The sequence below is a fragment of the Ursus maritimus genome, unplaced genomic scaffold, assembly GCF_017311325.1.
Source record: "Ursus maritimus isolate PB19 unplaced genomic scaffold, ASM1731132v1 scaffold_10, whole genome shotgun sequence".
NCBI classification, from domain to species: domain Eukaryota; kingdom Metazoa; phylum Chordata; class Mammalia; order Carnivora; family Ursidae; genus Ursus; species Ursus maritimus.
Window position 1 is genome coordinate 63972219 of NW_024423344.1, and position 25980 is coordinate 63998198.

Consider the following 25980-nt stretch of genomic DNA (forward strand, 5'->3'; position numbering starts at 1 on the left):
GAGGACTTTCAATCTTGGCTGCATACTAGAATCACTCAGGCCGTTCTGAAACAAAGGCTCGGGGTGCAGCCTGAGCACCCCAAGCAGATTAATTTCACCACAGTTTCTGTGGTCCAGATGCAGACATGAAAATTTTTAAAAGTCCCCATATGATTCCAATATGAGAACCACTGTGCTAGGGAATAGCTCAGTCCTAGGCCCAGTCTTAGGGAGAGGTGAAAGAGGAGCCACGGCACATGGCACAATTTGAAGGACATTCATCTGGCCCCAGCCATCTGCCTTGGTGGCCCGTTGTGGTTCCCACTGTGAGCCAGCAGAAGTTTCCTTTGGATTATAGTATTGCCGCCAGTCGACATTGTTAAAATACATATATAATATATGTTCCCTGGGAGGAGTAATCCACTAATCCTCCAGCTATGTAGAGAATGAAAAGCAAATCCGTTTTTGTGGAAGATGAGGGCCTGGGAAGGAAGGTCAGGGGCGTACACACTGAGCCGGGCATTGTCACAGGCAGTTCTGGGAAGCCAGAGGGCACAGTGGGAATATCTGATCTATCAGTAGAAGGTGCAGGGAGGTGGGGAAGAGGCCCAGAGAAGGAAGTTGACAGCAGGGTTGGACCTCCACTGACAAGCATGGCCTTCTCAGGTTGGCCAGAGCTGACCCTGTCCCGAGTCCCTGAAGTTGGTAAAAATTGGTCTGAAGTTTGATTTTTAAAAATTAATTGGCAGGTAGGGAGCAAGGAAAAATTGTAAATGGAGTGGGATGCCCAGGACCTGAGGGGATTAAGTCTCCTGAGTCTCCCCTCTCTGGGACTTCCTGAGCCTTGAAAGTAATACCAACAGATCCCTAAATGAAAAGGTTAGCGGCATCCTGTCAAAGCCAAAAGAAACTAAGGTGAGGGGAACCCAGTAAAAATAAAAAGTTATGGGAAAGAGTGTGTGTGTGTGTGTGCGCGCGCATAGCACAACTTTTTCCCAAGCTTTCGAAAAAATACCACCTGGGGACAGAGAACCACAGTGATCCTTCCATACTCTCCTGCTTAATGAGAATCTCTGAAAGCAAAATACACCCAGAGTGAGTCCCCATGAGGTGGTAATTTATAAAGCTGCCCCTACTCCATGCTGATACTGAAATAGACTGGTTTCCTGGTGCACCAGAGCCTTTTGTGGAAAAAACAAAGCTGTAGGAAAGAACTTGAATAATGGAAGGCTCCAGAGAGATAAGACAACACATCTGGGTCTGTGATTGCACCTCAGATTCTCTCAACCACATCCCTCCCCAAGGAACCTACTTCCCTTTCCCCATAAACTAAGTCGAATAGTAATCATCCTTTCCTTTGAGTGGGGATCTCTGCTAAATTACAACAGCTNAAATCTGTGACTATGTTATGGATCTGCTTTCCCTTCTGCGACCCTAACCCACCACCCTAACTCTTTTGTCTTGGATTTAAACAAATTAACTAGACATGAAACAGAAAGAGGCTATTACTTAAGGGAATTGGATCTTGGTAGCATATCCTCATGAATTTCCCTTATGGGTTTCAGTCAGCAGTGGATGTCTCAGAAACATTCCAGATGATTTCAAGGAGGCAAGGGCAGACTAGTAATTAAACCACATGCATCAGGACAGCTTAGAAACAGAGAACAAAGGGCAAGGAAAGAAAACAAAACAAAGAGGCAGGAAACCGAGGTCCTGCCTTAGCAGTCTGAGGTCCTGGACATGCTTTGCTACACATCTTATCCACCCCCTGGCTGCATGAGAGAAGCTCCTGAAGTGAGCCATGCCTTTGCCTCATGCATAAAGCAATGAGGCACAGAGAACATGGTGTGAGCCAAGGTCAACCAGGTCCCAGGACTACTTGGACCTTGCTGAGCTGGATTTGGATAGCAGAGGAGCGGGGCAGCATGGGCATGGAGCTAGCAAGAATGGGGTCAGGCAGAAGTTCTCAGGCCTGCCCTCCTCCACCTCAAATGCTGCAACACTGTTGGCTGGATTTCTTCTCTGTGCCCCTGCAGATCTGCTCTTCCCTCTTCTCCGGGCTGCTCTGGCTCTGGACTGTGACTCTGAGCTCCTTTGTATTCAGGCTCCAGTCAGGCTTGGCCAATGGGAGTCAACCACAGGAGCTCTGGGGGGAAAGTGAGACCCCAGTATTCATTCTCAAAGCTTCCTCCCTGTGGAGTTGCTGCAGACTGGCTGAGCACCTCAACTTAAGGTCCCAGTTCCCCTCAGCCTGTCTTCCCCACAGCTCGCTCTCTCTCCCTCCATGCTTCAGTCCTTTAGGCCTGGGGGTGGTGACTCTGTGCCGTCAGTGCTAGCCTTGGGTTCAGTGCTATTTCTTACGGTTGTCCAATCCCCTGCTCTCACCTTTTTATCAAGCCCCTTATGGAATCATCTTCAAATCACCCAAGTTGAGTTGCATTGTCTGCTTTCTTCCAAGACCCAACTAATATAGCCCTCAAGCTCCAATAGACCCAATTATGAGTTGTACCTTCATTGTTTCAAGGTGGGTCAGTCCTCAAGGTGGCTGAGCTACGGAGGCCTCAATCTTAACGTGGAAATGTCTGGAAATGCCAAAGATGCCAAAAATGGCTACCAGAAAGTCTCAGGCACTGGAGGAATCTGCTTGGTACCTGGAAGACCATGTGACCCTTAGCTGAGGGAAATGAAAATTCTTTTCTCTTGGTCTAAAGTCCGTTTACAGCTCATGAGGAAGACTAGTAGACTCTGCAGCATGCCATGAGAGGAAGCCACAGTCACGTGGGTCACGGGGGGTCCCCTTCCTTTCTGAGGGATAAGGAGAGAAAAGGAAGTGGATATAAGCTATTTGGAAAGAAAAGGAGGTAGGAATGAATTTGCCTCTGTGAGCCACCTTCCGTCACAGAATGTGACCTCTTTCTCCAGAACCACCCAGCAATGGGAATGTGCTGTGTATAGCCTGAAAACGCAGAGGCCACCAACAAGCAAAAATGAGTGCAGCTTTCTTTGCATTCATTTCCTAGAAATGCCTTTCAAAGTCATTTAATCCAAAACCTAATTTTTGGGAATTTAATGTTTAACAAATCATGAGTGTTTGATGTAATGTGAGATTACTTTATCCTCCCTCATCCCCAGACCCTCATGAAAATGAGATGCCGCACCTCGTTTGGGGATTGGGGAGAGAAAATAAAACAAGCCAGATCTAGGTCAGCAGAAAGTCTGTTTGCTCAGTGTAAGTAGGGCTCTCCACTAATTAACACTTTCCTGGGAAAAAAAAAGAGTGAAAGGCGTATGCAAGGAACATATATATCCCTCTTTAAATGGGACCATTTCAGATTCGGGAAGCTAGCACTAACCCCCTCAAAATGGAATAGGAATCGCACACACTGAAAATTAAAATTCCGGGAAGCTGCAAAGGCTGAAAATTCAGCCAGTCACCTGATACAACTAATTAAATGTACTGGACTGCTAATTAGTATTTACTAAATTATGGAACTGAAGATTTAACATCACTATTTTTGCTTCAAGAATCGAAAAATGGTGAAAAGAGAAAGGTAACCGAGATGTCAGCTTGGTTACCCTTCCAGAAAGTGGGATTCGACTTTTATGCAGCTCCATGTAATTGACCAGTGATCCCGAAGAAGGAATGCCACCTCCAAGAGCAAATTTATTTTTTTTAAGCATTTCGTTTGTTTATTTATTTGACAGTAAGAGAGAGCACAAGCAGGGGGAGCGGCAGGCAGAGGGAGAGGGAGAAGCAGACTCCCCGCTGAGCAGGGAGCCCCACGCAGGGCTTGATCCCAGGACCCTGAGATCACGACCTGAGCCAAAGGCAGACACTTAACCAACTGAGTCACCCAGGCACCCCTCCAAGAGCAAGTTTAAATAGAAGAAAAAATGCTTTCTTTCCTCTAATTGCCCAAACACGGTGGTCATATAATGATATGCACGAAAGACAAATGAATCTGTACCCATGGCTGTGTGTGCTTTTTAAATACAACATAACGGTTTTCTGCAACATCGGAGCAGTGGATTTTCTCTCCCAGATGCTTGGCTTCTGAGGCATCCTGTACAGAATAACATATTCAAAAGTCTGTTTCTTCCTCACATAATCATTTGTTCAAATTTTTACCCTGCACAGAATGAGCAAGTTCTAATGGACTTCACATCAGTCATTATGTAAGATCTTTTTTAAAAAATTATGAGGCTTTCTCCATAATCCAATAATCAACTGAAGAAAAATACTTATTGAGCATCTACCATGTGTCCAACACTCAGCTAACTGCCAAAAGATACCAAAATGTACAAGATACTGTTCCTTACCAGGGGCATGAAGATGTTTCATAGAAGCAACGCATCCCCAAATGAAGCCATAAACAAGCCAAGTGCACGAGATACTGATAAAATGAAATGCTCATTTGTGTGTAGGATATCAAAATAAATTTCACTCTGAGAGTGTCTTCCAGCTCCAAAACTCTCTAGTTCTACGTGCAGCACAAATAATAGCAAAAGAATTTAACTAAAGGTTCTGGGAAGTGTGTTTTAATCATGAGCGTGTCCCTTGCATAGTGCCTGGTACCCAGTAAGCTCTGGGCACGTGTTGAATGAATAAATGAGTACACGAGCACAGAAGGTAGAAGGGGTACAAAGTGGAACGAATTGGTGTTATCCGTCCAAGAAGGCTTCAGGGTGGAGACTGCTCTCAAACCCAACCGTCATCCTTCGAGGGGAATCCAGCTGTACAGATGTGTTCCCCTCAACCCATGCAGTGTTAGTGGCGGTGCCCGTGGTGGTAATGATGGTGGTGATGATGGTTGTGATGGTGGAGATGATGGTGGTGATGAAAATGAAGGAGGAGGAGAGGGAATGTAAAGTCAGGAGACTTCACATTCAAATCTATATGTTTCTGTTGTACAACAAGGTCTGCCTCTCTGGGTCCCTGGAAATGCCACCATGTGGCATCATCCCTTTCTTGGGGTGTTGTCATCCCACTTTGCCCCATGTTCCATCCTCTCTCTCAACTGAGTCTCCCCAACCAAGGCCAGGGGTCGGTCACCTTTAATTTCCGTGCCTGCGCTGTTGCTTTCTTGTGTAATAGAAATACTTCTCCATACACATACTCTCCAAAGTGGGAAAATGATGATCCAAGAGAGATTCATGTTTTAAGGAAACTGAGAGAGAGTTATCTCTCCAAAAATGAAGGAATTTCTATGCATCAATATTAATCCGAATGTGTCTCATGAAAGAATAAAAATTACCTCCTTACATTATCAACTGTCTCCCCAGTGTGACCTTCCCTAAGCATCTGATGTAAAACTACAACCCGTCTCCTCACCCTCCTCCACGCAGGCTCCCACCCCCCGTCCCCACTCTATTTTTCTCCTTAGCACTTAACGCTGTCTGACATATTACATATGTTACTAGTGTATCTGTTGATTGGTGGAATCCTCTAGTGAAAACATAGGTTGCATGAAGAGAGAAATTTTTATTTTTTTGTTCACAACGTCAAATCTTGTATCTAAGACCATGCCAGGAACATAGTAGATATTGAGTGAATGAACGATAAATGAACAAACTCAGCCCACTTCTCTAATTTCTTTCTCCACATGATGTCTGCCTTAAAGGATGAAGAGGCTGTCGACAGACAGAGAGAGATGTCTTTCCCAGTGGGGGAAAGTTACTTCCTGGAAATAACATGGGCAAGGCTTAAGCTGGCAGGGAGCAAGAACATGGAGAGGGAAAGGGGCTCTGTAAGAAGCACAGTCTAATTAAAATGGAATGTGTGTCATGGATTTGCCACCTAAGAATCCATGACAGGTATGAACAATAAGGTTCTGTCCAATGGCCCCTTGTCATCAATCCAAATCGTTCCCACACCTTTCCCAGCACCTAACCAGTACATCCTTCTTGACCCAACCTGAACTCTTCTACCACCCTTCAGCAGATACTCTAGAACAGAGGCTAACCTGCTCACTGTAGGCTATGAAATCCCAAAGCTTCTGCTGGCGTCTGCCCACTTCTCTGGCCAAAAATCCTACCTCTCCATTCTTCCATTCTTACCAAACTGCTTTTCAAAGCCTGCGTGGGCTTGGTCCACGTGTGCCTTCAAACATGGAGCTATTCCACCTGATTCAGAGGCCTGGCCTGCCTCCTTCTACCATTATTCAAGAGCCAGCTCAAGGAGCCGCATGTGAACCCCTCTCCAAGGCCCCCCTGGTGCTGGCAGACGCAAGACCTTCTCTCCGTAACTCTCTACTATCTGCTGCTTCTTCTCCGGCAATGCTCACCATCCAAGCAGCACGTATCCCCTCTAAGACACGGTGTGAACACACCTGTGAAGAGTCCTTTCCTTAAAGGCACCTGTGGCATCCTCAGACGAGTGCAGACACCCAGGCGCTGAGTGTGCCAACCTCACTTCTTAGACCCTTCCTGTAAATTCTTTGCTTTTCTGGCTAAGTGGTGGCTGCCCTTGGGTACTGCCATGTGCCTAATGCGTGGATTGTGATTTAACACCACTCATCCCCTTTGCTGCGGTTTCAGTAATTTTACCTTTAACAGTTGCTCTCAGTTTAATCAACTTCGGGTCACTGGTCTTTGCTCTCAAAAAAACCCACAACCAGACCCTCTACACTCAAGTTTCTATCCCTCGTCACCCAATTTCTATCAGCGTTGACATTACACTGTACTGCTATTAGTTTTGATGTCTACATCACAAGGGAAAGTTCCTTGAATGTAGGGACAATGTCCTTTTCCACTTTGTAGCCCTGGTGCTTCTCCCACAGTACATGCTTGCTGACTGAATGCATGGACACGCACAACAATCCAGCCGTGCCTTTGCCCTGTGAGAGGAAGGACCGCAAATTAAGTTATGGAAGTAATACTGCATATTCAAAAAATTAAATGAATAAAAAGATTTAAAAAATACATATATTTTTAATTACTGCCATAAAACTCATTGGACCCTGACTTACAATCTTAGCAAAGGTAGATGTAAAAAGCTAAGTTAAATCTGAAAATGAAAAGATCTTTTGGAGAAAGAAAACCAAGTTCAAGTCACGGGGCTAAATGTGTCCTGGTGACATCACCTCGTCTACTCCTTAGTGCCCTGCGTCTCAGTTTTCTGGTTTCTGAATCCATGGGTGGGATGTGTTGGGGTGCAGGGGGGTGGGGAGAACTCATTAGAAATGCAGATTGCCAGGCTGCAGCTCTAGTGGTTGGGTCTGTACTTACGGCACTTCGAGCAAGCACCTGGGTACACGTGACCCCAGCACCACATATGTCCTATGCATTTTTGATCAGGGAAAGGCTCTTTTCCTTTTAAAGACCACAGGGTGTTTCCCTAATTGCCCAGAATATTCATCATATTTTCCTAAAATCCTCTTTTTAATCAAGTTTTGGTAAGCTTGTCTCTTATGCTCTGTCTTCAGGAAAGACTATTTAAAAAAAAAATGCTATCAAACAAAAGTGAGAAGGCTTCCCAGGTTCTTGTGGAAAGTGTCACCCCTTCAGACCAATATCAAGCTCTGAGCCCAAGTCCCAGTTCCTTTGAAGTTTGGGCTTTCGTCTCAGCTGTGTAGATAATGAGGAAGGGAGCTTAGTGACACACCTCATTCAGGCACTGACTTTAATCACACCCCACTTTCGACTATCTTGGGAGACACCCTTGAAAAGCCCTACCTGCTCAAAAAGGAAGTAAATTAAACATGGGTTGAGCCTTTTTGAATGTCTGTAAAAAAAGACATTAAAATGTCTAAGATACTCTTTGACTTGAAGAAGAGAGGTGGTTTTCCACATGGAAAATAATCTGAGCGTGCCTGGGCGGCTCAGTCGGTTAAGCATCTGCTTTTGGCTCAGGTCATAATCGTGGGGTCCTGGGATCAAGCCCCGCATCCGGCTCCCTGCTCAGTGGGGAGTCTGCTTCTCCCTCTCCCTCTGCCCGTACTCCCTACTTGTATTCTCTCTCTCTGTGTCAAATAAATAAATAAAATCCTTAAAAAGAAAAAGGAATTGAAGTTAGGAAATGAAAACTGTTTTCAAAAGGCTGTTTAATTTTCCCTTTATTATAGTAAAAAGAAGGAAGAAAACGAAGCATGTCGGAATTTGTGATTTATGGATCACGGTGACATATGATAAAAATTCAGAAATCACTCCTAATGAGAAAAATACTAAAAATCAAATTGGCAAATCTTACTCATGCAGGTGCAAGACTGGAGAGGTGAAGTTTGCCTTGCTGGGGGACGCCCCACGCTCCGGGGTAAAACAGAACTCTTCGAGGAAAGAATAGAGAAGTAACCTAAAACAAAGGCTAATGCAACACATTTACTGACAGGATTATTTGCATACAGAGGTCCTATGGCTGAGGTTTTTTTTTGTTTTGTTTTGTTTTTTTGGAAGCGATGAGGGTTATTCTCTAAGTACCACTGTTTAGCTACCAAATCCATTAACAGATAGCCCCTGGCATTTTATCTCCAAGATTCCAGTGTGCTTCCACTACTGTTTTTATACTTATCTGCAGTAAAAGGACGATTCCTCCGAGTGCTTGGGATTTGGCTGAATCAGATTTACCGTCTAGTTTCCCGACCTAATTCCCAAGTACAGTGTAATAGGAAAAGGCAAAGCTCTTTCAAGTTTCCATGGACTCCTGTGGCAGGGTGGTGAAAATTTTGTTTTCTTTACTACTTCCCATGTCATAAGAGAAATCGTCTCAAGGAGAGGATTTCAAATGCAATGTTGTTAGATACAGACCATTAAATATGTAGGGCTGGATTTCCAACCTGTATAGGTAGCCGTATGGGGAAATTCTCCCTTTGTCGTAGAAACCCCCGGGACTAGCTGGTCCGTGCAGTTCTAGAAATAAAAAAAAATCCAGAACAAGAACACGGTTCCCATTTTAAAGCCAAGAGGGGTTTTAAAGACTTTCGTGGGGTTTTTTTCACATTTTTGTGTTGGAGGAACGGCCTAGATTTTATGGCGTTGTCCCTCTAGGATTATCTTAGCACCACCGAAAATTTTTTTTTCTGCCAATAATTAAGACAGGTGATAGGTGGGTCAGGTAGCTAGACCGATCCATCCAAGACCAGTATAACCTACCACTGTTTAAAACCAGAGGAGCAACCAAGCAAACAACAGTTGGTTCTTTTTCTGTCTTTGGACCACCTAGGGGAGTCTAAAATATTAGATCTTTTTTTTAAAGATATTATTTATTTATATATTTGAGAGAGAGCACGAGGAAGGTTGCAGAGGGAGAGGGAAAAGCAGGCTCTCCACTGAGCAGGGAGCCCAATTCGGGGCTCCATCCCAGGACCCCAGGATCATGACCTGAGCCAAAGGCAGATGCTTAACTAACTGAGCTACCCAGGTGCTCCTGTGGACATTTTTTTTTAAAGGCCTAGAAAATTAGGAAATTACTTGCAGGGCTGCTCTCACCATAGTGGTATTGGAAAAGGATGGTAATCCTTTGGAGGGCAGCTGGAATCATAGTGGTGTTAGAGGAGGACTAGAAAAGTAGCATGGGCTAATAAACTGAGGGTTGTGCAAAGACGTCCAGAGCACTGTGCCCCCTCCTCCACTCTATTTTCCATCCTTCTTGAAATGAGTGAGACCTACCAACAGGCCCCACAGCTTTTAGAAAGCATTAAAACATTCTAGCTGGCCAGTTCTGTTGTAATGGCAAATTTCGGACTACGGGCTCTGGAGCCCAACTGTCAAGGTTCAAAATCAGGTCCCGCTACTTGTGCTCAGTGATTGAGGCCAAATGATTTCACCCCTCACAGCCCTGGCCTCCTCTGCTCAAGCGGGGTCATGGGAACTACACAATGAGGTGGGAAGGGAGGGTTTAATGTGGTGCCCACCACATAGATAAATCCCCTAAATGAAGAGGTCACAGTAGAGCTGCCCTTCTCAGTCATTTTGCTGTCAAGTGAAGGCACCTTTGAACATTTTCGTGCAAATTGGAGGTAATATGGATGTAATTGCTGGGTATCTAACAGGTGTAGCAGCCGTCACTGCTTTCATGATTGTTACCCGCTTCTGTCTCGTCCCTGGGGTTGTATGTATCAGTGAAACCCCACTAGACTACAGCTTCCTGAGGACCAGCCGGGGCCGCTTCGTGGCCGTTGCACAGGGTCCCACATTTAGAAGGGTCCACGCTTGGTTTAATGCTCTGCTACTGCTGTGTTAAAATTCTTCGTTTTTAAACCAGAAGCCCCACATTTTTATTTTGCACCATGCTCCGCAAATTATGTAGCTTGTTTTGAGGACACAGTTCTTTATACATCGTAGGCTTCCGTTAAGTGTCTATGAATTGAGCTGACATCGTCACCAATGAGTAACAACATGAATTCATGTATTTGAGGCCGGCTCTCAGCTCTTCCTGAGTTTAAGTCTCTCTGTGGACAGGCCTTTGGCCAATCGCAAGAGTCCCGATTACAATACTCATTTAAAGGAAATTCCGTAAATGCAGAGCTGGATGGAGTATTTGCAGGATCTACATTCATAACTTTAGGCAGGAAGATTCATTAAATGTTCGAAATTAATTTGCAGAGCAAGTAAAAATGTGGGGAAAAGGGTTAGCAAAATCACTTGAGAAAAGATGATTACCAATGTTTTTAATATTGGTGCAGTTAGCAACTGACTTTAAATACTTTCTTGATCAACATAAAAAGGCATTTCAAGGGACAGGAAGTAAATTATAATGCCATTAACCATTATAGAAGTACCTATTATAAGAGAAAATCCTTTCTAACTAAGTTTTACTGTTCTGGATCTAAGCTTATTCATAGAAATAAAGAATCAAATACTATATGTGATTTCATTTTGGAATAATAATAGGATTAAAATAGCTTTAAATTTTCCTTTGACTCACTAAGCTAGAAAGTCAAGGTGCTAAAAATATATACTTTTGCTTCAACATAGGCAGAAATGGAAAACTCTAGAAAAGGATTTTTTTTTTTTTTTTTTTTTTTTTTGGCAAAGTGTAGCAGAGCAAAAGGACCTTTGGGGAAAAATTTGAACCAATTTCAATGCATAATTTGGCTATATATATAAACGTGTCTATATTTGTCATGTAGCTTTACTTGTCAAAAAATATCTTAAAACTTATACAGTCACTGAAAGTATCAATAACGTAAAATTTCACATCCCCCTTTTAGAACTATGGCCTTAACATTTTGTAGGGAAATAAAGCTTTGGTTAACCTTGGCTCTGGCAGACCTCATTAAAATAACAGCCTGTCAGTTTCAAGTTTAAAATAACAGGGTTGTCAGTTTTATATGCCGTGGAACAATCCACAATTTTATTTTCTGGGAAGCCTGTGAAAAGTGCCGGAAGGGGTGGAAAGATTGGACAATACTGCCATCTGGTGGCTACAGTGGAAGGCTGTCTCTAACCACCTGCAGGTGTGGGGGGACTTCGTTGAAGGAAAAGGGGGGATGATACTGGGCCGCCTTGAACTTCTTTTCTTTTCTTCAACTTTTTGACAGCCTGTTGTCTTTAAGATGCATGCACACGCCCGGAGCCAATATGCAATTTATAACTCAAAATTACAGCAAATCAATAAGATACTCTCTGGTCTTTGGTAACCTGTAATTTCTGCATATCAAAGGCTTGGTGCCATTAATTTTCAAGAGAATAAATCTTGTGAAAAGAAAGGGATATGGAAAAAAAACTTTAAGATTTTTTTATGGGTATCTTGGAAAGAGTTCTTCTGACCGTTCATATTTGAGCTTTATACTTTTCTGGATGATTGTTATACTTTAGTAAAAATAAACAAACACCAGCCAGAAAATCTCTGTCACATAGGCAAAATATTGGCAGATGTCACATGTTCCCATATATTTAAATGGAAACAATTCCAGGGATAGGCTGAATCTCAGCCAGACTTCAAACATAACCTAATTCCAATTCAGTTCTTTGCTGATGCGTTTTGGGCAATTGATTAAGGAGAGGCAGTGGGCAGCAGGAGAATGGCATCAAAGAGAAGAGATACAAATGAGTTCTGCTGATTTGAAGGCAGCCTACCCAAAGAATTCCAAAGGACATGGAGAATGCTCTAATGTTAAGCTCATAGCCTGCCTTCAGCTCAGTCTAGCCGCTCTTACATCACTGGCCCCCACTCCAGATATGCTCAGGAGAATGACCTTACACCTGCCTTCTCAGTATGGTAGCCACCAGCCACATATGGCTAGTGAGCACTTGAGATGTGTTTCAGATAGAGCCAACATGTGCTGTAAGTATAAAAACCACACTAGATTTTGAGACCTGTGCCATCCAATATGGTGGCCGCTAGTCACATGTGGCTACTGAGCACTGCAGATATCTGTAGATTGAATTGAGATGTGCTGTAAGCGTACAAATCACACTGAATGTTGGAAGAGTAGTACCAAAAAAAGAATGTAAAATATCTCATTAAGACTTTTTCATATACATTATATGTTGAAATGATAATAGTTTGGATATACTGGGTTAAACTATTTCTATTGCATATGGCTGCTTGAGACTCTCGTTGCTTTCTGGCCCAGAAAGGCCATTCTGCCATTTCACAAGTTGTTCTTCTCCCACTAGAGCTAAAAAGGGTGATCTCTGACATCCTTGCTGCTTGTAGGAGACTAAGAGATTCTATTAAGGTTATGGGATGCTTACGATATAAAGGTGAAAGTCAAGTACAATTATATCATGGAGTCTAATCATAAGAGGAGTAAATGGCACCCCTCATTGATGCTCCATGGGGTAAATTGGATCTTGAAGGTAACCAGATGGCTCCCAGGAAAAGGTAATTTACCTCACAGGGATAAGAACTTGATTTTCAAGAAAGAGTGCACGTTAGTCACCCTATGCCATCTGTCCCCATGGAGATCTTTCTATGCATTAAGAACTTCCAGCTCCAAGTGCCCTAGCAATATATTAACTTACTAAGCTTTACTAAATCTTTAAGAAGATAGTCAGGGAAGTGGTATTTTCTCCCTTTAGAAACCAATTTGTAGGGAAATTATATGACTTTGCCAAAGTTACAGTAAAAGCAAATATATCTCCATGTACTGGGCACTTATCTCCCCTACCGAAAAGGCTTCACATCTGTGAGCTTTTGCCACTCAGGGTCCCTCTGCTAAAAAGAGCTCTTCCCAACTCTTCTACCTGCAAAATGCTATTCATCCCTTAGTCCCATTTCAACTGCCACCTCTTCCTTGAAGCTCCCCTTGATTCTACCATCTACTCAATAATAAGACACTGATTATCCTCTGCCCTACAAGCCATGAAAGTAGGAGAGATTTACTATGCTTATTTATATGTAAATCTCCTTCCCCTACTGGGTAGTAAGTTCCTTGAAGGCAGGACCATCTTGTATCTCTCACTGTGTGCCAGGTACATTGTGGGCACTTAACAGGTGTGTGTAGGGCGGGGTTGATAAAATAGGGTCATTTACAAGAGAGATGTCCCTCCCTATGGCCATAAGTTATTCTCTAAGTAAGAGCATCGAGAATTTAAATTTCACTTACAATTTATTTGACGTCTCAGAATTTAAATTTACGCTCTGCCTGTTCGACTTCGTTTATCTACCTACTCCTTCATTCATTTGCTCTCTGTTGTGTGCTACTATAAACCAGGCATTTTGCCAGATCGGACACTCATCTCCTAGCACGCGGTGAACACAAAGGACAGAGGCCCTGCCCCTAGGTCACCTGCAGTCTGGGTGAGAAGACCCATTACAAGGAACGGGGACATCTGTAGGACAGGAAAAACCAGAAGTATCTCTTGGAGCACACGCTGGGGAGTAATTGTGGATGTCAGAGGAGGAGTCCTAGAGGAGGGACATTGGAGTTGAGACTCACAGAAGGAATTATCCATTAAATCATGCTCTTCTCTTCCCAGTGTATAGACTCTATGTTTGAGGTAGAATTCATAGACATCCTTGGGTCCCGTGATCTACGTTCTTGGGTGCATTTATTAGTATCTCATTTTGCTGTTCTTCAAAATCCCTCATGCCGAAATCACTGGCAATTAAACTTGAACCAATTCCCAATTAGATTCATGAAGGTAAAGGCAGAACATTGTGTGATATCACTAATGTAGCACAGTGGGTGCAAAAATACCCTTTGTTCTATATCACATAGTACAAGTCTACATGGTTAAGTTATGAATCAGATCACACATACCCAAAAGGGATGTACGTGCTTTTGGTTGCCTATTCCATAAGACACTTAGGGCAACCCATCTCTACCCTAAATGGCTTTGGAATTTCGATACATCTGATTTCCACCCACCACTTTCTGAGTATTTTCTGTGCTGCATCTCTTACTTTCCCAATATGTGAATATCTTTGCAAGTACACTCACTGGTAGATGGAATAACATTTGCAGTACCTTCCTTAAGAAGGTCCTGCTCAGTTACAGTAATCTCAGAGCAAGCTTCTCAATGAGAAAGCTTCTCTTTCCCTGGTAAGTTCCAAATATCTACAGTGACTTCCGAGAAAGAGACCAAAATACACTCCTGTCTCTCACCTCTGGTGTGAAAGAGCACAGCCTCAAACATTTGGAATGAAATGATGAATTCTAAAATATTCAGGAATGCCTAAACTCAAAGTGTAATGCTTTGCTATATCTCCCCCACCGCCACCACTTTCTTTAAATTAGCAGACACACTTTTAATATCCTGGATTTCATTTTCTGAAGATGAGATTTCAATATTTTAAGAGTAACTTCAGGTGCTTATGTGCCTAGCAGAATCATTGCATTATGTCAATCACAGGTAGAATTAGAAGTTCTGTGTGGAGTATCGTCAAAGACCCTGTGAAGGGGTTGCATATTTGAAATAATAGTTGGCAAAGAATCGGAATTTTTTCACCAAGACTGGATGTTCACAACATCAAACTTTGTTCCACATTGGCAAAACTGGGCTACTAAATATATAAGCTTTGTCTGGCAGTTTTCTGAATTAGTGCTAATTTCCAGGTCAGTCCTGTACAAAGGGATCAATCCCAGGCCATTGCCATGATCGTATTGGCTACTTTAGGTAATTGAGGGAAAGTGGAGGAAATCTGTTCTTCAAATCACAAAGAACTTCCAAAAGTTTTCATTCCATAGCGATGGAATAGATAGTGGTGGGAACAGAGATCAGTAACTAAATAACCAAATGGCTTTCATGTGCCTTACATAACTGCTAGAAATACTGAATTCATTCTCTTCCTTTGAGAATGCATCTGAGATCTTCCTATCCTGCCGTGTAGAGACAACATATCTAATAACCTAAATTAGAATCAGCACTTGTCACAATGCGTGCTCTAGATCAGGGAAAGCTCCTTGGGGATGTCTGCACCCACGCCACCAAAACAATGCCTGAGAAATAACAGAGAGCAATGTTAACAACCAAGGAAGATAGAGCTGAGAGAGCAAAGACTGGATAGACCCAATGTCAGAAACAAAGCAAAAGGAGAATTTACCAGGTGATGGTCAGAGAAAAACAGAATCCACTCCCGGCAGCTGAAACTAGCTATAGATCACAAAGAAAAAACAAAGCAAGCAAAAAGGTTGGGGGCTCAGTGTCAGTGTCAATCACAGGAGGAAGAACAAGGATATGCTTTGTGGTCAAGCCTTGTCCTTGAAGATCCCCAGAACTGCTCAAGAGGGAAGGTGACTTAGTTTAGGTCGGGCAGCAAATCTCAAGTCCTCTTTACAGTAGGTATTGATATCTGTCATTGGAAATGTTTAAATGGAGTCTAGGTGAGTACCTGTCAAGAATGCTCTAGAAGCTTTGAACAATGGGAGCTCTGTTGAGCCTCCAAATTTCATGGTTGAATGATAACATCACTCCTTGAAATTATTTATATTTTCACACTTGAGAAGTAAAGAGTGCCACAATTTAGGTACCCACTGTGCAAAATAATACTTTGATTTCATATGCATTTCTGCAGACCTAATGTCTCCCTGTCTTTTTCTTTTCGCTATTGAATCCAATGTTAGTTCGGTGTCAGACTGTGTCATCTCCAAGGTGTGTAGAATGCTTACTACCCTCACTTGCTTAAAATGTAGTACCACAGGGAATGAGGCACAATCAAAACATTAGGTATAAACATGAATATTTGAAAATCGATTGTTTTCTTAAAATGGGCTGCAAACATCTGACACGAGCAGCATAGGAAGGTATTTCTGGTTTTCCCATATTTATTCCACCGTGAGGACCAGTGTTTTGCCAGAAAAAGACCTCATCTGTCTTTTCAGGTCCTGCCCTTACTATAACATCATCACGTGGTCAGGAAACTCCAAGCCTGAAGCCCGGCGGGATGACACAGACTCTGAATTTTTCATCCAACTCCTAATCCCCTGAGAAACTCAACAAAACTAAGCATTGTTTTTTTTTTTGAACCTTCAAGGATTCTCTCACTTCCTGCTGATTTTTTCATCCTTCTTAGTTTTTCCTACAAAATATATGTGTGTTTGTCTCCTTGGGGAGGAATGTAGAAAGTACCACACCACAGGGAAACATACGTAATATTTTTTGAAAAATATGGTAATATTGTGAAATATTTTGAAAACCTTGGTAATACACTAGAACTTATCATTGGATTCCCTGAGAACATCTGAGAAAGCCCAGAATGTAAGGCTGGTTTTAGGTTGTGTAGTGACCCAGGCATTCAGCACAACACTCGGTGTGTCATGTGGCCAAAGTCCACTTCAGGTTCGCTGACAGACTGTGTTCAACAAGACCCTATTGTCGTTCCCAGGACTCAGTTAATGGTTTCCTGGAAGGAAACATGTTGTGAGTGACTTCTCTGTGCATTCCAGGACCCGCCCAAACATTACACTATAGACAATCTGAGAGATGAAAAACAACCCCAAAGAGTTTCACAGACTCAAAAGAAATGCGAAGTTGAAGTTCTTGAGGATAGGGTGCTAAACACCACATCAGCAGAAGGGACTTGAGTCCAGACGTGAGCATAAACCAAGCGGGTAGACTGGGCAAGTTTTGCATCTGCAGCTTCCTTGTTGAACTACCTAGCGTTAGTGACCCCGACGTCTTCAAGAGTATTAGGGGGATTGCGTTTACAGATATTGGGCCACATCAGAAGAGCTAGTATTCCCTCCGAGAGTTCAGAACTTTGAATACTCTACACCGTCCATACATGTTTTCAAGCGAGTAGGAGAAGTTGCGAACAGGTTCATTCACAGACCTCTGTTTGATCACTGAGGGAATATACATGACTTGAATTCTAATGTAGGCTCACATAGTGAAATGAATGTGTTGGTGCCGTGATAAAAGATCATGCTTCTCTAGAGTAAAGCTGGACAAGAAACTGGATTATTAAACTCTCGGGTTGCAAGAATAGTATTATCTATTGTGAATTTCCCTTAACTTGACCAAGTAAAGTGGCCTTGTCCATGAGGTAAAAGTGAGGCTGACTTTGTTTCTTTAAACAGATTGTTTTCCCAAGCCAACAAATGACCTTCAGCCTATAAAATATTCACATTGTTTTTCCCCCTCAATATGTATTATTTAGTCTATAGCCCTTTAAATATTAACCATCTTTTTTCTAAAGATATGGTATATATTATTTACATCCAGCTACATTATGTTTTCATACAGATGAAATAGGTACATTGGAATCCTTCTGAAATCATGAACAAATAGGGCATCTGGCCAGGTGCACACAACAGGTGCCCAGTGAAGTGAATTCTGGTGCGGGCATGATTGGCGGAGGACAGCAGGTGGCCTTCTCACAGTTCACGTCTCACACTTCACAGGGAAGATCCAGGAGAAATAAAAGGTCCAGTATAGATGGACTTTGGGCCTCGGGTAGGCAGATAGACAGCCATGGGCAAAATCTCCTGGAAGAGTTCAAATGTGCCCCATCAAAGGATCCACACAGGAGACAAATGTAATAATAGTTCAAAAACAACCCCAAATCAGTATTTCATAGGTCACTTTGCTTAGAAGACCAAAGGGAATTTATTGGAAATTGTATGGCTTTATAAGGATTATAAAGACTGCTTAAGATGGGATTCATTCCATTTTTACTTAAATTCTCATGGTGTTTCCCCAAGCCAACATTGCTTTGAGATCTCCAAGGCTCTTCCATCATGCCTGTGTAAATTACACCTAGGATGACATTTGAGATGACAGGAGACTAGAATCCTAATTAGAGGATTGGAGTGGCCCTCTGAGATCTCACTGTCACTCGGGGGATAATCAGGTCAGGGGAAAGCACTTTTTTTGGAAGGCCTGCAGAATTTGTCTATGTCTTCCTTATTCTCCAAAGGGAAGTCCAAGAAGGCAGTAGCTTGCAGATAATCGATCATTTTTGAAATCTTACTTCCCTTAGCAGATAATCGGCAGTGCTCTTCATGTACTTATTCACTCAGCAAATATTTCTTAAGTACCCAGGATGAGCACAACACTGTTTACCGAGGCTCTGCTGCGGAGCAGGTATTCCCTCTGAGTCAGGAAGGCACAGGGGCTCCTTAGCAAAAGGAGGAGCCGAAGACCAGAGCCGTGGCTAAAAGCAATGACTTCTGGATGGATAACCTCATCCCATTGTTGTGAGTGAAAACTTGGAAGACCATGATACATTTTTTGTTTTTAATCACTCTGGATAGAAATGACTAATTGTCCAGCTTCCTAATTGTCCCCATGGCAAGATTCAGTGGCCACAAAAGAGCAAATATCAGCAAAAACATCTTTGCTTGGGAAGGACTATGGTGTTTCCCAGAAATTTTCAGGCAAATTAATATCAGTGTTCCCAAAGCCCTGTGCTTAATCCCATTACATTTGCTCCATGTCTGTTTATCCCCTCCAACATAGCGATGCTAGGAACCCTTCAAGGGTAGTGAGTACGTACTGGCCATGTTTATATCCCCAGAATGAAGCAAAAACCTGACTGAGAGAAGGCACATAAGACGTGTTTAATGAATGAATGCTAGCTACAAAAGCCTTTTTCTTATTTAACCAATGCAATGGAACTTTTTCTGAATTATAATACATTTTCCTATCTCATTAAATTGATTTCACTGAATGTTTTTGCTTGCTAAGTCATTGATTCAAAATATATTGGGTCAGTCCCTGTGCTCAGACTGGCAAGCGCCAAATTGTTTTGATCTCACCTCTCTATTGGGAAAAAGTCAGAGTCATAGACCTCAGTGTATTTATAACTATGCATAAATTATAAATGAGCACTACTGAACTAATATATTTTCTATAACTTGTGAAAGCTATGCAGAAAGCGGAAACTTTTGAAGAAAGAGGTAAAACAAGGAATCTTTATTTGTTTTACTTTGTAATGTCGCAGATGTATTAAGAGTAAGCCTGCCATTTTATTGTTGTTCAATTGTGCTTGCACTGTTGAAATAAGAGAAATCCAAGTTACTTTGCAGAAGTCATTTTAAGCACTCGTCCATTTAATGAGTTAGTGAAAACTACATAATCTAATCCATAAGTGCATTTAACCAGGGCATGTGAACTGTGATAGTTTTCAGTACCCGAGGAACAACCTAATGGAAGAGAGAGGTACCACTAGAAGGGCCTTTCCACTCTGGAAAAGTCTTACAGGATAATTGAGAAATAGCCATCACCATATGGACTGATTAAGAGACATATAGATCTGTAGATTGATTAACTATTAGGAAAGCTCAATTCCTCTTATATTTTTATATTTAAAAAGTGAAAATAGAAATTCTCATGTTTGCATCCTGAATCACACTGAATCATCTTGCACATACCAGGGATGGATACATTCGTCCACCACCAACCCAACAAACAAGCTCCAGAGACCATGTCCATCTTAAGCCTGCTGGCGAAGAGTAATTGATTCTGAAGCCTACGCTTGAATTTGAATCTCATGTCTACCATTTATTAGATGCGGGGCAAGTCTCTTCACCTCTCAAAGACCCCGTTTCCCGTTGCAAAAGGCCATAATGATCATACATCAGGCACGGAGTTGAGGGCTGCGTGCGAGCGCCTCAGCCCAGTGCAAGCTCACGGTCATCCCCCAACTGCTCTGCGTGGTCACCGGCCTGTGCTGAATTCAGCAAGCCTCTTAAACACCATGTGCCCCCAAAACAAGGTCTCATTTCTTTTCCCAGCTTTTCATTATTGTTAACTTTTCAATGGTTGGGAAAAAATAATAAAATGAACGTCTGTATGCCTCTCATGTAGGCTCAGTGATGATTGATTTTTTTGCTATTTTCAAGTAAGTAAACAACAAACTAACACTTTATTCCTAAATATCTCAACATCAATCTCTTAAAAGCAAAGATAATCTCCTATATAAACACAATACCGTGATTACGCTTAAGAATATTATCGGTAATTCAGCAGTATCATCTGTCCATTCTGTATTCAAAATTCTCCAATTATCTCAAAACTCTTTCTTATAACTGGGTCCTTACCTCTTCCAAAACCGGGATGCAGTAAAGGTCCACCCGTAGCATTAGGTTGTTACATTTTTAGTTTCTTTTCATCTAGGACAGCCTTCCTGCCTTTTTACCATTTTTACCTCTTTTGAAGAGTCGAGGCCAGTTGTCTTATATAATATCCCACACACTGAATGTGCCTGATCCTTCATTTATGGTGTTACTTAGTTTGGCCCCGTACCCCCAGTATTTCCTGTAAACCAGAACTTGGTAATTCAGGGTCTTGATGAAATTCAAGTTCGATATCTGGGATGAGATCATTTCTTAAATGAAACTGTCAGACACCCAGTACCAGATCATCCGTTCTGCTCCTTGATTTTGCTAATCTCTTTGCTTTTGCAGTCATTCCCCCTTGTCAGCTTCCTCCCTCTTTTGTCTGATTTTGTGATTCTGGAAGGGCGGGCATGAAAACGGTACCACTGTCTTCCTATAGTCAAGTACTCACGGACCTTCTGACAAGCCTTCAACAAAGAGTTGATGCTTTTACTGGAGCGAGGAGTTGAAATTGTCAGAAATCAGAATAAACCCCAGATAAGTTCTAGAAGAGGGCCATGTTTTCCCTGTGGCCCCCAACAGTGTGTATCCGGATCGGAGGCCTGTGACGTAACGGAAGTTAACTTCCAAAATCTCTCAATGGTGTAGATGCAAAACATCTAATACTCAAGGATTACTAGTATTACTAGTAGTACAACATTCTGAGCTTAACACCGGACGAATGGTAACTATAACTTGCAACTGTTTGAGAAAGAGAATTTTCCCTGGAATAGCTCCTGTGGGAAGCAGAAAGACATTGCTGCAAACTTCTTATTTGATCCCAGGCCTCTGTTCCCATCAGTCTGCGTGAGTAAGGAATTCGGATTCACTGTACTTCAGTGACACATTGTGACCACCAGTTCTTACTAGTGTAAAGCTTAGCTCCCTGCCGTGTGCACTTAAGTTTCCACGAAGAAAATTTTAAAAACAGCTCAGGTCTCCAGCTACCACAAAGTGATCACACACATTATTCAGAAATAAAAATAAGAGAAAATGAGAAAATACTTCTCAACGGCGGGAGGATTGACACCTTGCATGATACTGAAACACAAATCTGCAATCGAGTTGATGTTCTTTGGAATCAAAGGCGTTCGCCTCCCTGGTGGCTGATAGGGTCCCTTCTTTTCTGCTTGTCTGCATGGGCCCCCCTCTGCTGGAAGTGAATTGGCCCATGTTTCCCTGCAGAATGTTAAAATGGCCTTTGTACTTCTTGCTGCTCTTTTGCTGTGATGTCCTCCAACCGCACGGTGGAAACGCCTGGCTCCTGAAATGCCGGAGTGAACACGACCTGATTATACGATGTCCTGTGGTGACTCAGAGAGGACCCACACGCTCCTCACTTAGCCAGATACAACCCACTTCTCCTCCTGCCCCTTGGACATGAGTGCACGTGTGGGACCACACTTTTGTGTTAGCAAGATTGTCCGTGGCCTTGTAATAGATTGGGACAATAAATCTATTTTCCCAATCGACATGTATTGAGCCCCTACCACGTGCTAAGACGTGTGTGACCAACCCGTCCTCGTCTGCCGGGACTTCCGAGTATTAGTGCTGAAAATATGGCATGTCCTAGAACCCCCCAGGTCCCAGGCAAACTGGGGTGGTTGGTCACCCGGACATCTAAGCAGAGGCTGACAAGTTAGAACCCTGTCCCTGCATCAAGAAACATGTGCTCTTAGAATCAAAAAAGTAAGCCAATTACACAAACTCAGAATAATCAGTACTTAAAATCATGAACAGGGCACCGTGGACACAGACAGTTGAATCTAACTAACTGGTTAGCCAGAGAATGTCTTGAGTGTGATTTAAAGAATGAGCAGCATAACTTACAGAGTTAAGTTTTGCAAGCCTCAAAACAAAAAAAAAGTGGGATATCATGCCCTTTTATTCTATCTCTGGGTCTCAAAATCCATATATTTGGTTCAGATTCCCACAGTGTAAAGGTGGGATCTTAGCATTTAATAAGCAGAAAAGAGAATGGTCATTCCTGGTGTACTTTATGATGGGACAGAAAACACCTTCCAGTATTTCAGGACTGAAGCTAGTGAGTTTTCTGAATTAGTTTTGCATATGCAATCCCTGTTTCTTTTTCCAGAGTTTGAGAACCATGACAATGAGTAGCTTAGGGGTGGAAGCCCAGGTTGCAAAGGTGAGGGACACCAATGTGGCACCTTGCAGTGCAAATCGAGTGAGGGATTTTATTTTTGACATGTTTGATTTAAAAAAAAAAATTCAAACGTACTGAAAAATTACATTTTTAAAAAATTGTATACTTCCACATAGATTCATTCACCATTAAAAAGTTGCCACATTTGCAGGGCACCTGGGTGGCTCAGTCAGTTGAGGGTCCAACTTTTGGTTTCAGCTCAGGTCGTAATCTCATGGGTCGTGGGATCCAGCCCCACATCAGGGTCGCACTCAGCGGGGAGTCGGCTTGCGATTCTCTCCCTCTGCCCTTCCCCCTTCTCGTGTGTGCGTTTGCCGCTCTCGCGCTCTCTCTCTCATAAATCTTTTTAAAAATTGTCACATTTGCTATCTTGCTCCCTCTATACATCTGTGATGATGATGATGATTCCTGAATCATTCTAGAGTAAGTTGTGGAAACCATAACTCTTTAACTCTAAATAGTCCAGGGTGTATGGAACATGACATTTTCCTCTGTGACCACAATATGAGTTCATATTCAGAAAATTCAACACCAGTACAATATTATGTAATATAGAGTCAATATTCAGATTTTGCCAACTATCTCCGTAATATCCTTTCTGGCAATTACTTTTCCAATCTAGTGCCCAATCTGGACTCATATGCTGCATTTGAATGTCAGGTGTCTTATTCTTCTTAATCTGGAAGAAGTAGTCAGCCTTCCCTTGTCTTTTATGACTGACATTTTTGAAGCATACAAGCCAATTGTCTCGTAGACTGTCCATTAACTGGGACGTTGTGTTTATCTGATGTGTCCTCGTGATTGGATGTGGGTTATGAATTTTAGCTGCATAAGTGACGTGTCCTTCTTGTCACCGCACATCTGGAGGCACCCCAAATCACCGTGTCCCACTATTTGATCACTCGGTTAAGGTGGGGGCCTGCCCAGTTTATGCACTCTAGAGTGACCAGTTTTCCTTTTGTAGTAATGAGGACTCTGTGGGGAATCCTTGGAGATCGTGCGAACATCCCGTGCCTCGTCAAACTTTCACCACTGCTTTTTGCAGTTGTACTAGTTTGTGGGGCTACTATAACGAAGTGCCACCAAGTGGGCGACTTACAACAGAGTCACTGTCTCACAGCTGGGAGGCTAGAAGTCTAAGATCAAGGTGTCAGCGGGGTGGGTTCCTTCTGGGATTGTGAGGGCGAATCTGGTCCATGCGTCTCTCCTAGCTTCTGGTGGATTGCTGGCAATCTCGGATGCTCCCCGGACTGTAGATGCAGCCCCCTGACCCATGCCTTCTTCTTCACGTGGTGTTCTCCCTGTGTCTATCTGTGTCTGTGCCTTAATGTCCCCTTTTTATAAGGACAAAGTCATATTGGAGTAGAGCCCACGCTAAGGACTCCATTTGAACCTGATCTTCTGCAACAACCCCATTTCCAAATAAAGTCGCGTTCACAGGTCCTGTGGTTAGGACTCCAACATCTTTGGGAGGGATGCAATTCAACCCACAAGAGCATCTACAGATAATACTTGCTGACATCAACTACTACTATGACGGTTGCAGAATGGTGATCTTTCTGCCATTCTTTCAACATTTATTAGTCGGCTTTGGGGGGTTGTGGTTTTTATAATTGATAAACAGAATGTGTACCCATCTATAGCTGCATAGAAATGGTCGCATGTCTTTCAAGCAAAATATATAAAGCAGGTAACAACATGCACACACCTCTGTGCCCAAAGTAGCAGAAAAGGACTGACTCTCGTTGCAAACCTCCTTACCCAGTCAGATTAGCTGGAAGGAGGCTTAGGATAGCCCATGGATCAAAGCCAGCATCAGTGGGGAACATCAGAGAGTGCAGGTCTCAAGCCATCTTACACACGTGTTTTGTGTAAGCTACTTCTTGGAACATCATTACTCATGGATTCTTTTCATGCTCTAAAACAAACGTAACATCACACTATTTGAGGATATGTACCGGGTTCTCAAATTCAGGATTCTGGCCATCTTTAGCCTTTTATGGATGAGCAGACATTTCTCAGTACTGAAGCCTCTCATTGTCATCAGAATCACAGAGAAGCAAGGGGCAAAGACTGTGTAAATCTGGAACTGCTGGCAAACATGATTGGGACAGAGATTCCATATTCCTTTGTATTTACTCTTAAGCCTGACAAAGGATCTTTGGAATTGTCTTCTAAAACTGTATACTGCATCCACAGTAAACACAGAATACTTGATTTCCAAAGGCTTCGATCTCGAGTACGTAATGCCATTGAGTCTCAGTGGTCGTTCCTCCACGGTGCCGTGTGAGTACGCTAGAGCTGCTGTGTCAGCATGCCGCACGCAGAGCAGCTTCGAGAACGGAAATGCAGGGGCGCCTGGGTGGCTCAGTTGTTAAGCATCTGCCATCGGCTGAAGGCATGATCCCAGAGTTCTGGGATCGAGCCCCACTTCGGGCTCCCTGCTCCACTGGGAGCCTGCTTCTTCCTCTCCCACTCCCCCTGCTTGTGTTCTTTCTCTTGCTGGCTTTTTCTCTCTCTGTCAAATAAATAAATAAAATCTTTAAAAAAAAAAAAAAGAACAGAAATTTATTGTCTCATGGCTCTGGAGGCTGGAAGTCCAAAACCAAGATGTCAGCAGGATTGGTTTTTTTCTGAGGCTGTGAGGGAAGAATCCTTTCTAGGTCTCTCTCCTTGGCTTGCAGATAGATGTCTTCTTCCTACCCCTCTCCACATTGTCTTACCTTTATGCATACCTCTGTGTCCCAAGTTTCCCTTTGGACTAGGGCCACTCTAATAATCTCATTTTAACTTTTCTTACCTCTGTTAAAAAAAATAATAATAAATGCTATGTCCAAATAAAGTCACATTCTGAGGGACTGTTTGGACTTCAGCATATGAATGTGGGGAAACATAATGCAACCTACAACAGATGCGTTTCAACTATCCATAAATTCCCAATGTTCACATAGGGAATAGAATAGGAAATCAGAGTTGTGACTCCACGAACCTAGATGTTAATTATGGAACCAAAATTGTACTGAATCCCTGTCTCTACTCTTTCTGTGGGTGAAAAGTCAGTGCTGAGCCTGAAAACACCAAAGATGGGGTTACTAAGCTTTTCCCCACTATCCATCCATGGGGCTGTGGATTTTACACTTAACCTGTATTTGGAATGACTTTTCTGTTCCTGCTGCAGAGATTTTTAAGTGGGTTTGGGTTGCTATTCACCATCCAAGTGTGTGCTGTATAGACCTGTCCATGGGTTAAGAGCAGAGGTTACCAGTGGTCGAATTAGTGACAATATTTATTTCTTACAGAAACAAATAGACCATTGGGGAAAACATTTTATCTCTCAGTGCATTGTTTTTGTGCGTTTATCTGACATCCAAGCAAATGAATTCTAAAGAATATATTTAGGGAAACCTG

At 42.7% G+C, this 25980-nt stretch overlaps 1 protein-coding gene across 1 annotated transcript in view; it reads left to right on the top strand.

Annotated features, from left to right (window-relative positions):
- The window catches only part of GPC6 (glypican 6), a 1044955-nt gene that overhangs the window by 996304 nt on the left and 22671 nt on the right, over nt 1-25980 (top strand). The window lies entirely within an intron of this gene.